The following is an 11281-nucleotide window of genomic DNA, read 5'->3' as shown; positions in this document are numbered from 1 at the left end:
TTTCGATTAAAGTTTGGCCTTGGCGGTTGATAATTATTTTGATAATTATTTCCCGGCCTTTGGTTTATGTAGGAAACATTCTCTCGTTGTTCCATCGTTTGCTCAATATTACAATCTTTCGTTAAGTGTGGTCCACCGCATTGCTCACAACTGATTCGTATTGCGTGAATATCTTTAGTCATCTTTTCCATTCGTCTCTCGAAAGCATCTATTTTTGCGGAAACAGAATCAAAGTTATGGCTAGAATCGGCTCTAGCCGCTTTAGATGAATGAAAAATATCTTTTTCCTGATGCCACTCATGAGAGTGGGATGTTGTGTTATCAATGATCTTGTGAGCTTCGGTTGCGGTTTTCTTCATAATGGAACCACCAGCTGCTATGTCGATGTCTTTTCGTGTGGCGATGTCGACGCCTTTATAGAAAATTTGCACTATTTGAAAAGTATCTAAACCGTGTTGAGGACATCCTCTCAACATCCTTCCGAATCTTGTCCATGCCTCATATAACGTTTCATTTGGCTTTTGCACGAACGTGGCAATTTCTCCTTGAAGTCTCACAGCTTTAGATGCCGGAAAGAATTGTTTAAGAAATTTTTCAACTAAAACATCCCATGTGTCAATCGCCCCTTCAGGTAACGATTCTAACCAATCTTTGGCTTCTCCCTTTAAAGTCCAGGGAAACAACATGAGATAGATCTGCTCATCCTCAACTTCTCTGATTTTGAATAGAGTACAGATCCTATTAAAGGTTCGAAGATGTTCGTTTGGATCTTCTTTTGGCGTACCACTATATTGGCATTGATTAGTTACCATGTGTAGGATTTGTCCTTTGATTTCATAATCTGGCGTATTAATATCTGGCTTAATAATGGCGTGACCTTGGCCCGTGCGTGTGGCTCTCATTCGGTCTTCCATACTTAGAGGTTCAGTTACTTCCATAATTGAATTTGTTAAATACGAATCACTGGAGGATTCTGATTTAACGGTTTGTGGTTCAGGAGGAATGATTAGTGGTTCTGGATCTTGGAATTGTCCTTGAATATCCTCCGGGTTCTCAGTTGTGAAGTTGGGTTCAAAAAATGGATTATCGGAAATTTGAGTTGGAGAACTTGTTTGACTAGATGATGATTCTAAAGAAAAATCAACGGCAACAATATTGGCTAGATGGCTTGATCGAGTTACAGGTGGTGAACGTATGAAAGGTGGTGAACGTTTTGCTCGGTGCATTCACTGAATATCCTATTAGTTATAAATATAAAAATTATATAAGTTATCAAATTAATAGACTTTTCTGATTTTGCCCACGTTTCGAATAGCCAATAGATGCAGCAGGTAGCCAGGACCCTTTAAATCGGAAGCCCACAACTCGCCACTAACAAATCCAACTATTACTACGAACCATAAAATTTTGGATGTCTATCAATTTAACCGCTTAAAACAATTTTTCGTTTGAAATTTTAGAGAAGAAATAGAAAATTCTATGTCCTAAAAACAAGAGCGTAGAAATGAGAAAGAAAAAGATTGCGTCAAAAAACGTCGAAAAATAAAAAGTCGAAAAACAAAAATAAGAAAGTAAAGCGTCGAAACTTAAAAGTCTAAAAATTAAATCTAAAAAGTTGCGTCTAAAGGTATTAAAACTTAAAAGGAATTCTATATCCAAAACGGCAATAACTTAAAAAGGTACTAAAATTTATAAACTGCGTCGCAAAATTCTAAAGCGCCTAAATCTTAATCTAAAGAAAAAGCACTTAAGGGATTTTACGGCAAAGCCTAAAAATCTAGAAATATAAAAATAACTACGGCAAAACTAAACTTAAAACTAATTATAAACGACAAATATAAAAATTACGAATTAAACGACAAAAATATTCAATTTATAAAAAGAAACTAAAAATGATAAAATTTACAATTTTTATAAAAGTATTATTTTTATTTTATTATTATATAAAAATATTAATTTATATAATTAAAATACAAATTTAATTAAAACTTATAAACTTATTAAAATAAATAAACTAAATTAAACCAAAATAATAATAATTATTAAAATAATTAACCCTAATTTCGCAATTAATGCTAGGGTTTGACCTGTCACAAACATCTACGCGATCGCGTAGCACAAGAGGTAAAATCTCCGAGATCGCAGAGAAATGTAGGTTCAGAATTGTGCAGGCTCAAAACAGGCTCCTTTTTTTATATATTTTATATTGTTTTTCTAAAAATTATATAAAAATATTGATACAAATATATATTAAAAATATAGTGTTTCGCCGAGTCCCGACAGCGGCGCCAAAAACTTGATGATGTTGGAGCGGGGTACGAAATAGTTATATTTTTATTACGAAATACGTTACAAATTACACAAGTTTTATTTATTTATAGAGTGGATATACCTAAACCTTGCTACAACACTTATAGGCAGTGTACCTAATCGTACAGTAGTGTAGTTTTTAGTAAGTCCGGTTCGTTCCACATGGAGCTGGTAAAGTTTAACACTATATTTTTAAACAATTATATTTGTACAAAATATATTATATATATATATATATATATATATATATATATATATATATATATATATATATATATATATATATATATATATATATATATATATATATATATATTAATAATATATAAAAGGGGGTTTACCGTTTATTGACTGGTTTGTCGATTTTATATTTTAAGCGTAAAGATAAATGACAATAATTAAAGTGCGTAAAATAAATTACAATATTTAAATGACAATAAATAAAATTACGAGTAAATAAAAGTACGATGAGAAATACAATTAAACAATTATGCTTATTTAAACTTCCGTAATCATGATGTTTGGCGTTTTGATTTTAATTAATTATCTTGGGTTAATTGTCCTTTGTCCTGGATTTATTTGATACCTATCTGGTTTTTGTCCACAATAGTCCATCGGTCATAATTATAAAATGATCATCAAATTAACCTTATTCCTGAAGTCAAATATTCCAACTAATTAGGGATTCGAACTGTAACAAGGTTTTAATACTTTGTTTAATAATTACACCATGTTATCGATTGTGTATAATCCAAGGTCTTAATACTTTGTTAACAATTACACAAATTACCTTTGAATGTAATTCACCCTTGTTTTAATTAGTCCATGATTATTAATTTACCCACTTGATCAGAATGAACAATCAATTACCCAACCCAATTGATTAATTAAATGATTGTTAAAGATGTCGTATAAACGTCACTAAATAGGACATGCATAATTATTTAATAATTATTAGATTAATTAATTTGAAGATAGGTTCGACAAGCTCCAAAGAATTGTCATTCGATTAGACAATACCCCCCATCTATTAATGATCCATGGTCCAATGTCGACAAGTGTCGGTCTTTTGTCCATACCCTAATTATGGTACAAAATTTAATAACCCAATCTTAATTTTTAGTCTAACATCACGATTACTTCGGCTCAAATAAGCATAATAATAACTTAGTTAAGAGACATTAATTTAAATAATTGAAACATAGCTTACAGTGATTATTTATCGCGTAGCGTTACACGGACAGAGTTCCGACTTAAAACCCGTAAAACATTTCTTACAATAACCTTACTAAACCATAATTTATTATTAATCTTAAATTAAAATTAAAATTATAATAAACATAAATATAAATTGAGAGAGATAGATAGATATGGTGCATGGTACTCGGCTGAAACTTGTGCCTTTTATAGGCAGATTTTGAATTTGACTGCTCCGCTATCGCTTAGCAAATATGCCTTCCAGCTCCGAGATCGCGGAGTTTCGCAGATCCAGCTCACCATTTTTGGATTTTTATTTGTCGACATATTTATTAAATATATATAATATATAAATAATTTATATAATTATTTATATATTATATTTTATTCTTGTGCATAGTTGACTCATAATTTTTGGTCCATTGCGTCGGGCGTTGATAGTTGGCTCAAGTCCCGGTTCCGAATTTTCGAACGTCCTTTCGTACAATTTAATATCTTGTACTTTGCGTTTCACAACTTGTACTCTTGTCATTTTTAGACGTTTCTCATCAATAAATTGAACCACTTGGATTGTATCTTGTACATTTGATCTTTTTGGACGGTTTTGTCTTCGAATCTTCGTTTTTGCCTTTTGTCTTCGCACTTATTTAATATAAATGGATATTAATTGAAAATAGAACAATTACAACTGAAAACTTTACATATTGGAAGGATATTGCTACTAAATATATGTTCATTTGGAGCACTATCAGAAACCCTCGTCCTTTTGACGACATTACAACATGCTGCCTAGCCAATGGTCATAACGGTTATTTTCCACAAGACCAAGGATGGGAAGTCGTCTTAGTAAAACCAGAATGCATGACTTGTTTCTGGACTTATGAATTACGTGTCTTTATTTCCTTTGCTGAATAACTTGCGTATTAACTAGATTTATCTTCAAAACTGTCCTGTATCATAGTGTACTATATTTCATGTTATATGTATTATAGCGAAGTTGTAAGTTTGAAGAATATTTGTATGTGATATATTATTATAATCAGTTTTTCATATGGAATTGTAGTAGTTGAATTGTATATTAGCTACTAAGTATGAACTTAACTGGTAGGTAGTACCCGAATTTAAACTTATAAAACGCTAATATGAAGAAAAAGCTTTTATAAATGAGTTCATATTATGCTACGAGATACTATTGACTACTCTTAATATTCTGTATGATTAACTTGTTTCATTTGGCTATTTTGAAGGAAATGGCACCGACTACTCGACACACCTTGAATATGAGCGAAGAGGAATTTCGTGCCTTTCTTGCTTCAAACATTGCCGCAGTACAGGCCGCGCTACATACCAACAATAACTCTGAATCTAGCAATACAGCTAACGGTGCAAGAAATCGTGTAGGATGCTCCTACAAGGAATTCACTGCCTGCAAACCTTCAGAATTTGATGGGACTGAAGGACCAATCGGATTAAAACGGTGGACCGAGAAAGTTGAATCGGTGTTTGCCATAAGTAAGTGTTCTGAAGGAGACAAAGTGAAGTACGCTACGCATACCTTCCCATGTATTGCGTTAACATGGTGGAATACCTATCTAGAGCAAGTGGGACAAGATGCTACTTACGCGCTACCGTGGTCAGCATTCAAGCACTTGATGAATGAGAAGTACCATCCCAGAATCGAGGTCAATAAGCTCAAGTCAGAACTTAGAGGGTTATGAACACAGGGATTCGATATTACTTCGTACGAAAGACGATTCACAGAATTGTGCCTATTGTGTCCGAGAGCGTTCGAAGATGAGGAAGAAAAGATCGACGCATTTGTGAAAGGGTTACCAGAGAGAATCCAAGAAGATATAAGTTCACACGAGCCTGCCTCCATACAAAAGGCATGTAGAATGGCTCACAAACTAATGAACCAGATTGAGGGAAGAATTAAAGAACAGGCGGCTGAAGAGGCCAACGTGAAGCTAGTCAAAAGAAAGTGGGAGGAAAACGGTGATAAGAGTCACCAAAACAACAACAACTATCCCAACAATTGCAACATCAATCGCAACTACAACCAACAGCACAACAACAACAACAACAACAACAACAACAACAACAACAACAACAACTACAACTACAACAATCATCCCAACAACAATAACAATCGCAACAACAACAACAATCAGAAGCAGCTATGCCAAAGGTGTGAAAAGTATCACTCGGGGTTCTGCAACAAATTTTGCAACAAGTGTAAAAGAAATGGTCATAGCGCGGCAAAGTGTGAGGTCTACGGACCAGGGGTTAATAGAACGAAATGAACAAATGGTGTTGGAACGAGTAATGGCAGAGCAAGTAGTGTCGGAGCAAGTTATGCCAATGTAGTTTGTTATAAATGTGGAAAACCGGGCCACATTATTAAAAATTGCCCGAACCAGGAGAACACGAATGGACAAGGCCACGGAAGAGTTTTCAATATTAATGCGGCAGAGGCACAGGAAGACCCAGAGCTTGTTACGGGTACGTTTCTTATTGACAATAAATCTGCTTACATTTTATTTGATTCGGGTGCGGATAGAAGCTATATGAGTAGAGATTTTTGTGCTAAATAAAGTTGTCCATTGACGCCGTTGGATAGTAAATTTTTACTCGAATTAGCAAACGGTAAATTAATTTCAGCAGATTATATATGCCGGAATCGAGAAATTAAACTGGGTAGCGAAATATTTAAGATTGATTTAATACCAGTAGAGTTAGGGAGTTTTGATGTAATAGTTGGCATGGACTGGCTGAAGAGATGAAAGCAGAGATCGTATGTCACAAAAATGCAATTCGTATTGTACGAGAAGAAGGAGAACCCTTAATGGTGTACGGAGAAAAGGGCAACACGAAGCAACATCTTATTAGTAATTTGAAGGCATAAAAACTAATAAGAAAAGGTTGCTATGCTATTCTAGCACACGTCGAGAAAGTACAAACTGAAGAAAAGAGCATCAATGATGTTCCTGTCGCAAAAGAATTTCCCGATGTATTTTCGAAAGAATTACCGGGACTACCTCCACATCGATCTGTTGAATTTCAAATAGATCTTGTACCAGGAGCTGCACCAATAGCTCGTGCTCCTTACATACTCGCATCCAGCGAGATGAAAGAACTGTAAAGCCAACTGCAAGAACTATTAGAACATGGTTTCATTCGACCAAGCACATCACCATGGGGAGCTCCTGTTTTGTTTGTCAAGATGAAGGATGGTACATTTAGATTGTGTATTGACTACAGAGAGTTGAATAAACTTACCATCAAAAATCGTTATCTACTGCCGATAATTGACGACTTATTTGATCAACTACAAGGCTCGTTAGTTTTTTCGAAAATCGATTTACATTCTGGATATCATCAAATGCGAGTAAAGGAGGATGATATTCCAAAAACTGCTTTTAGGAAGCGTTATGGTCATTACGAGTTTATGGTTATGCCATTTGGATTGACTAACGCACCAGCTGTGTTCATGGACCTTATGAACCGAGTGTGTAGGCCATATCTTGACAAGTTTGTCATTGTTTTCATCGATGACATACTTACTTATTCAAAGAATGATCAAGAGCACGAAGAACATTTGAGAAAAGTGCTAGAAGTATTGTGGAAAGAAAAACTGTATGCTAAGTTTTCAAAGTGTGCATTTTGGTTGGAAGAAGTTCAATTCCTCGGACACATAGTGAACAAAGAAGGTATCCAGGTGGACCCGGCAAAGATCGAAACAGTTGAAAAGTGGGAAACCCCAAAAACTCCGAAGCATATACGTCAATTTTTAGGATTGGCTGGTTACTACAGAAGATGCATCCAAGATTTCTCCAAAATAGCAAAACCCTTGACTGCATTAACGTATAAAGGGAAAAAATTTGAATGGAAGGATGAACAAGAGAAGGCATTTCAGTTATTGAAGAAAAATCTAACTACGGCACCTGTATTGTCATTGCCTGAAGGGAATGATGATTTTGTGATTTATTGTGACGCATCAAAGCAAGGTCTCGGTTGTATATTAATGCAACGAACGAAGGTGATTGTTTATGCGTCTAGACAATTGAAGATTCACGAGCAAAATTATAAAACTCACGATTTGGAATTGGGTGCTGTTGTTTTTGCATTAAAGACTTGGAGGCATTATTTATATGGGGTCAAAAGTATTATATATACCGACCACAAAAGTCTCCAACATATATTTAATCAGAAGTAACTGAATATGAGACAACGCAGGTGGATTGAACTGTTGAATGATTATGATTTTGAGATTCGATACCACCCGGGGAAGGCGAATGTGGTAGCCGACGCTTTGAGTAGAAAGGACAGAGAACCTATACGGGTAAAAGCTATGAATATAATTATTCGTACTAACCTTACTACTAAAATAAAGGAGGCGCAACAGGGGGTTTTAAAAGAAGGAAAGTTGAAGAATGAGATACCCAAAGGATCAGAGAAACATCTTAATATTCGGGAAGACGGAACCCGATATAGGGCTGATAGAATTTGGGTACCAAGGTTTGGAGATATGAGAGAAATGGTACTTAAAGAAGCACATAAAACCAGATATTCAATACATCCCAGAGCGGGGAAGATGTATAAAGATCTCAAGAAATACTTTTGGTGGCTGGGTATGAAAGCCGATATTGCTAAATATGTAGGAGAATGTTTGACGTGTTCAAAGGTCAAAGCTGAACATCAGAAACCATCAGGTCTACTACAACAACCTGAAATCCCGGAATGGAAATGGGAAAACATTACCATGGATTTCATTACTAAATTGCCAAGGACTGCAAGTGGTTATGATACTATTTGGGTAATAGTTGATCATCTCACCAAGTCAGCACACTTCCTGCCAATGAGAGAAGATGACAAAATGGAGAAGTTGGCGCGATTGTATTTGAAGGAGGTTGTCTCCAGATATGGAATACCCGTCTCTATTATCTCTGATAGGGATGGTATATTTGTTTCAAGGTTCTGGCAGAAGTTGCAACAAGCATTGGGGACTCGTCTAGACATGAGTACTGCCTATCATCCACAAACTGATGGGCAGAGTGAAAGGACGATACAAATGCTTGAAGACATGCTACGAGCATGTGTTATTTATTTCGGAAACAGTTGGGATCGACACCTGCCGTTAGCAAAATTTTCCTACAACAACAGTTATCATTCTAGTATTGAGATGGCGCCGTTTGAGGCACTTTATGGTAGAAAGTGCAGGTCTCCGATTTGATGGAATGAAGTGGGGGATAGACAGATTACGGGTCCGGAGATAATACAAGAAACTACCGAGAAAATCATCCAAATTCAACAACGATTGAAAACCGCCCAGAGTCGACAAAAGAGCTACGCGGACAGTAAAAGAAAATATATAGAGTTTGAAATTGGAGAAATGGTCATGCTTAACGTTTCACCTTGGAAAGGCGTTGTTCGATTTGGTAAACGGGGGAAACTAAATCCAAGGTACATTGGACCATTCAAGATTATAGATCGTGTCGGACCAGTAGCTTACCAACTGAATGAAATGTCCCGTTCTTATTGATTAAAAACGTTCCATATTAATTGATTTCGTTGCGAGGTTTTGACCTCTATATGAGACATTTTTCAAAGACTGCATTCATTTTTAAAACAAACCATAACCTTTATTTCATAGATAAAGGTTTTAAAAACTTTACGTAGATTATCAAATAATGATAATCTAAAATATCCTGTTTACACACGACCATTACATAATGGTTTACAATACAAATATGTTACAACAAAATAAGTTTCTTGAATGCAGTTTTTACACAATATCATACAAGCATGGACTCCAAATCTCGTCCTTATTTAAGTATGCGACAGCGGAAGCTCTTAATAATCACCTGAGAATAAACATGCTTAAAACGTCAACAAAAATGTTGGTGAGTTATAGGTTTAACCTATATATATCAAATCATAATAATAGACCACAAGATTTCATATTTCAATACACATCCCATACATAGAGATAAAAATCATTCATATGGTGAACACCTGGTAACCGACAATGACAAGATGCATATATAAGAATATCCCCATCATTCCGGGACACCCTTCGGATATGATATAAATTTCGAAGTACTAAAGCATCCGGTACTTTGGATGGGGTTTGTTAGGCCCAATAGATCTATCTTTAGGATTCGCGTCAATTAGGGTGTCTGTTCCCTAATTCTTAGATTACCAGACTTAATAAAAAGGGGCATATTCGATTTTGATAATTCAACCATAGAATGTAATTTCACGTACTTGTGTCTATTTTGTAAATCATTTATAAAACCTGCATGTATTCTCATCCCAAAAATATTAGATTTTAAAAGTGGGACTATAACTCACTTTCACAGATTTTTACTTCGTCGGGAAGTAAGACTTGGCCACTGGTTGATTCACGAACCTATAACAATATATATATATATATATATATCAAAGTATGTTCAAAATATATTTACAACACTTTTAATATATTTTGATGTTTTAAGTTTATTAAGTCAGCTGTCCTCGTTAGTAACCTACAACTAGTTGTCCACAGTTAGATGTGCAGAAATAAATCGATAAATATTATCTTGAATCAATCCACGACCCAGTGTATACGTATCTCAGTATTGATCACAACTCAAACTATATATATTTTGGAATCAACCTCAACCCTGTATAGCTAACTCCAACATTCACATATAGAGTGTCTATGGTTGTTCCGAAATATATATAGATGTGTCGACATGATAGGTCGAAACATTGTATACGTGTCTATGGTATCTCAAGATTACATAATATATAATACAAGTTGATTAAGTTATGGTTGGAATAGATTTGTTACCAATTTTCACGTAGCTAAAATGAGAAAAATTATCCAATCTTGTTTTACCCATAACTTCTTCATTTTAAATCCGATTTGAGTGAATCAAATTGCTATGGTTTCATATTGAACTCTATTTTATGAATCTAAACATAAAAAGTATAGGTTTATAGTCGGAAAAATAAGTTACAAGTCGTTTTTGTAACGGTAGTCATTTCAGTCGAAAGAACGACGTCTAGATGACCATTTTAGAAAACATACTTCCACTTTGAGTTTAACCATAATTTTTGGATATAGTTTCATGTTCATAATAAAAATCATTTTCTCAGAATAACAACTTTTAAATCAAAGTTTATCATAGTTTTTAATTAACTAACCCAAAACAGCCCGCGGTGTTACTACGACGGCGTAAATCCGGTTTTACGGTGTTTTTCGTGTTTCCAGGTTTTAAATCATTAAGTTAGCATATCATATAGATATAGAACATGTGTTTAGTTGATTTTAAAAGTCAAGTTAGAAGGATTAACTTTTGTTTGCGAACAAGTTTAGAATTAACTAAACTATGTTCTAGTGATTACAAGTTTAAACCTTCGAATAAGATAGCTTTATATGTATGAATCGAATGATGTTATGAACATCATTACTACCTTAAGTTCCTTGGATAAACCTACTGGAAAAGAGAAAAATGGATCTAGCTTCAATGGATCCTTGGATGGCTCGAAGTTCTTGAAGCAGAATCATGACACGAAAACAAGTTCAAGTAAGATCATCACTTGAAATAAGATTGTTATAGTTATAGAAATTGAACCAAAGTTTGAATATGATTATTACCTTGTATTAGAATGATAACCTACTGTAAGAAACAAAGATTTCTTGAGGTTGGATGATCACCTTACAAGATTGGAAGTGAGCTAGCAAACTTGAAAGTATTCTTGATTTTATGAAACTAGAACTTTTAGA

General features: G+C 34.6%; 1 non-coding gene across 1 annotated transcript; it reads left to right on the top strand.

Annotated features, from left to right (window-relative positions):
• Positions 1 to 447: 447 nt before the first annotated feature.
• Positions 448 to 554, top strand: LOC139894835 (small nucleolar RNA R71). The gene has a single exon (XR_011775315.1). It is a non-coding gene; the product is annotated as a small nucleolar RNA R71 (small nucleolar RNA).
• The last annotated feature ends 10727 nt before the right edge of the window (positions 555 to 11281 follow it).

The sequence above is a fragment of the Rutidosis leptorrhynchoides genome, chromosome 2 (assembly GCF_046630445.1).
Source record: "Rutidosis leptorrhynchoides isolate AG116_Rl617_1_P2 chromosome 2, CSIRO_AGI_Rlap_v1, whole genome shotgun sequence".
Taxonomy (NCBI): Eukaryota; Viridiplantae; Streptophyta; class Magnoliopsida; order Asterales; family Asteraceae; genus Rutidosis; species Rutidosis leptorrhynchoides.
Note: the sequence above shows the minus strand (reverse complement) of the source record. Positions and strands in the feature narration are given on the sequence as shown.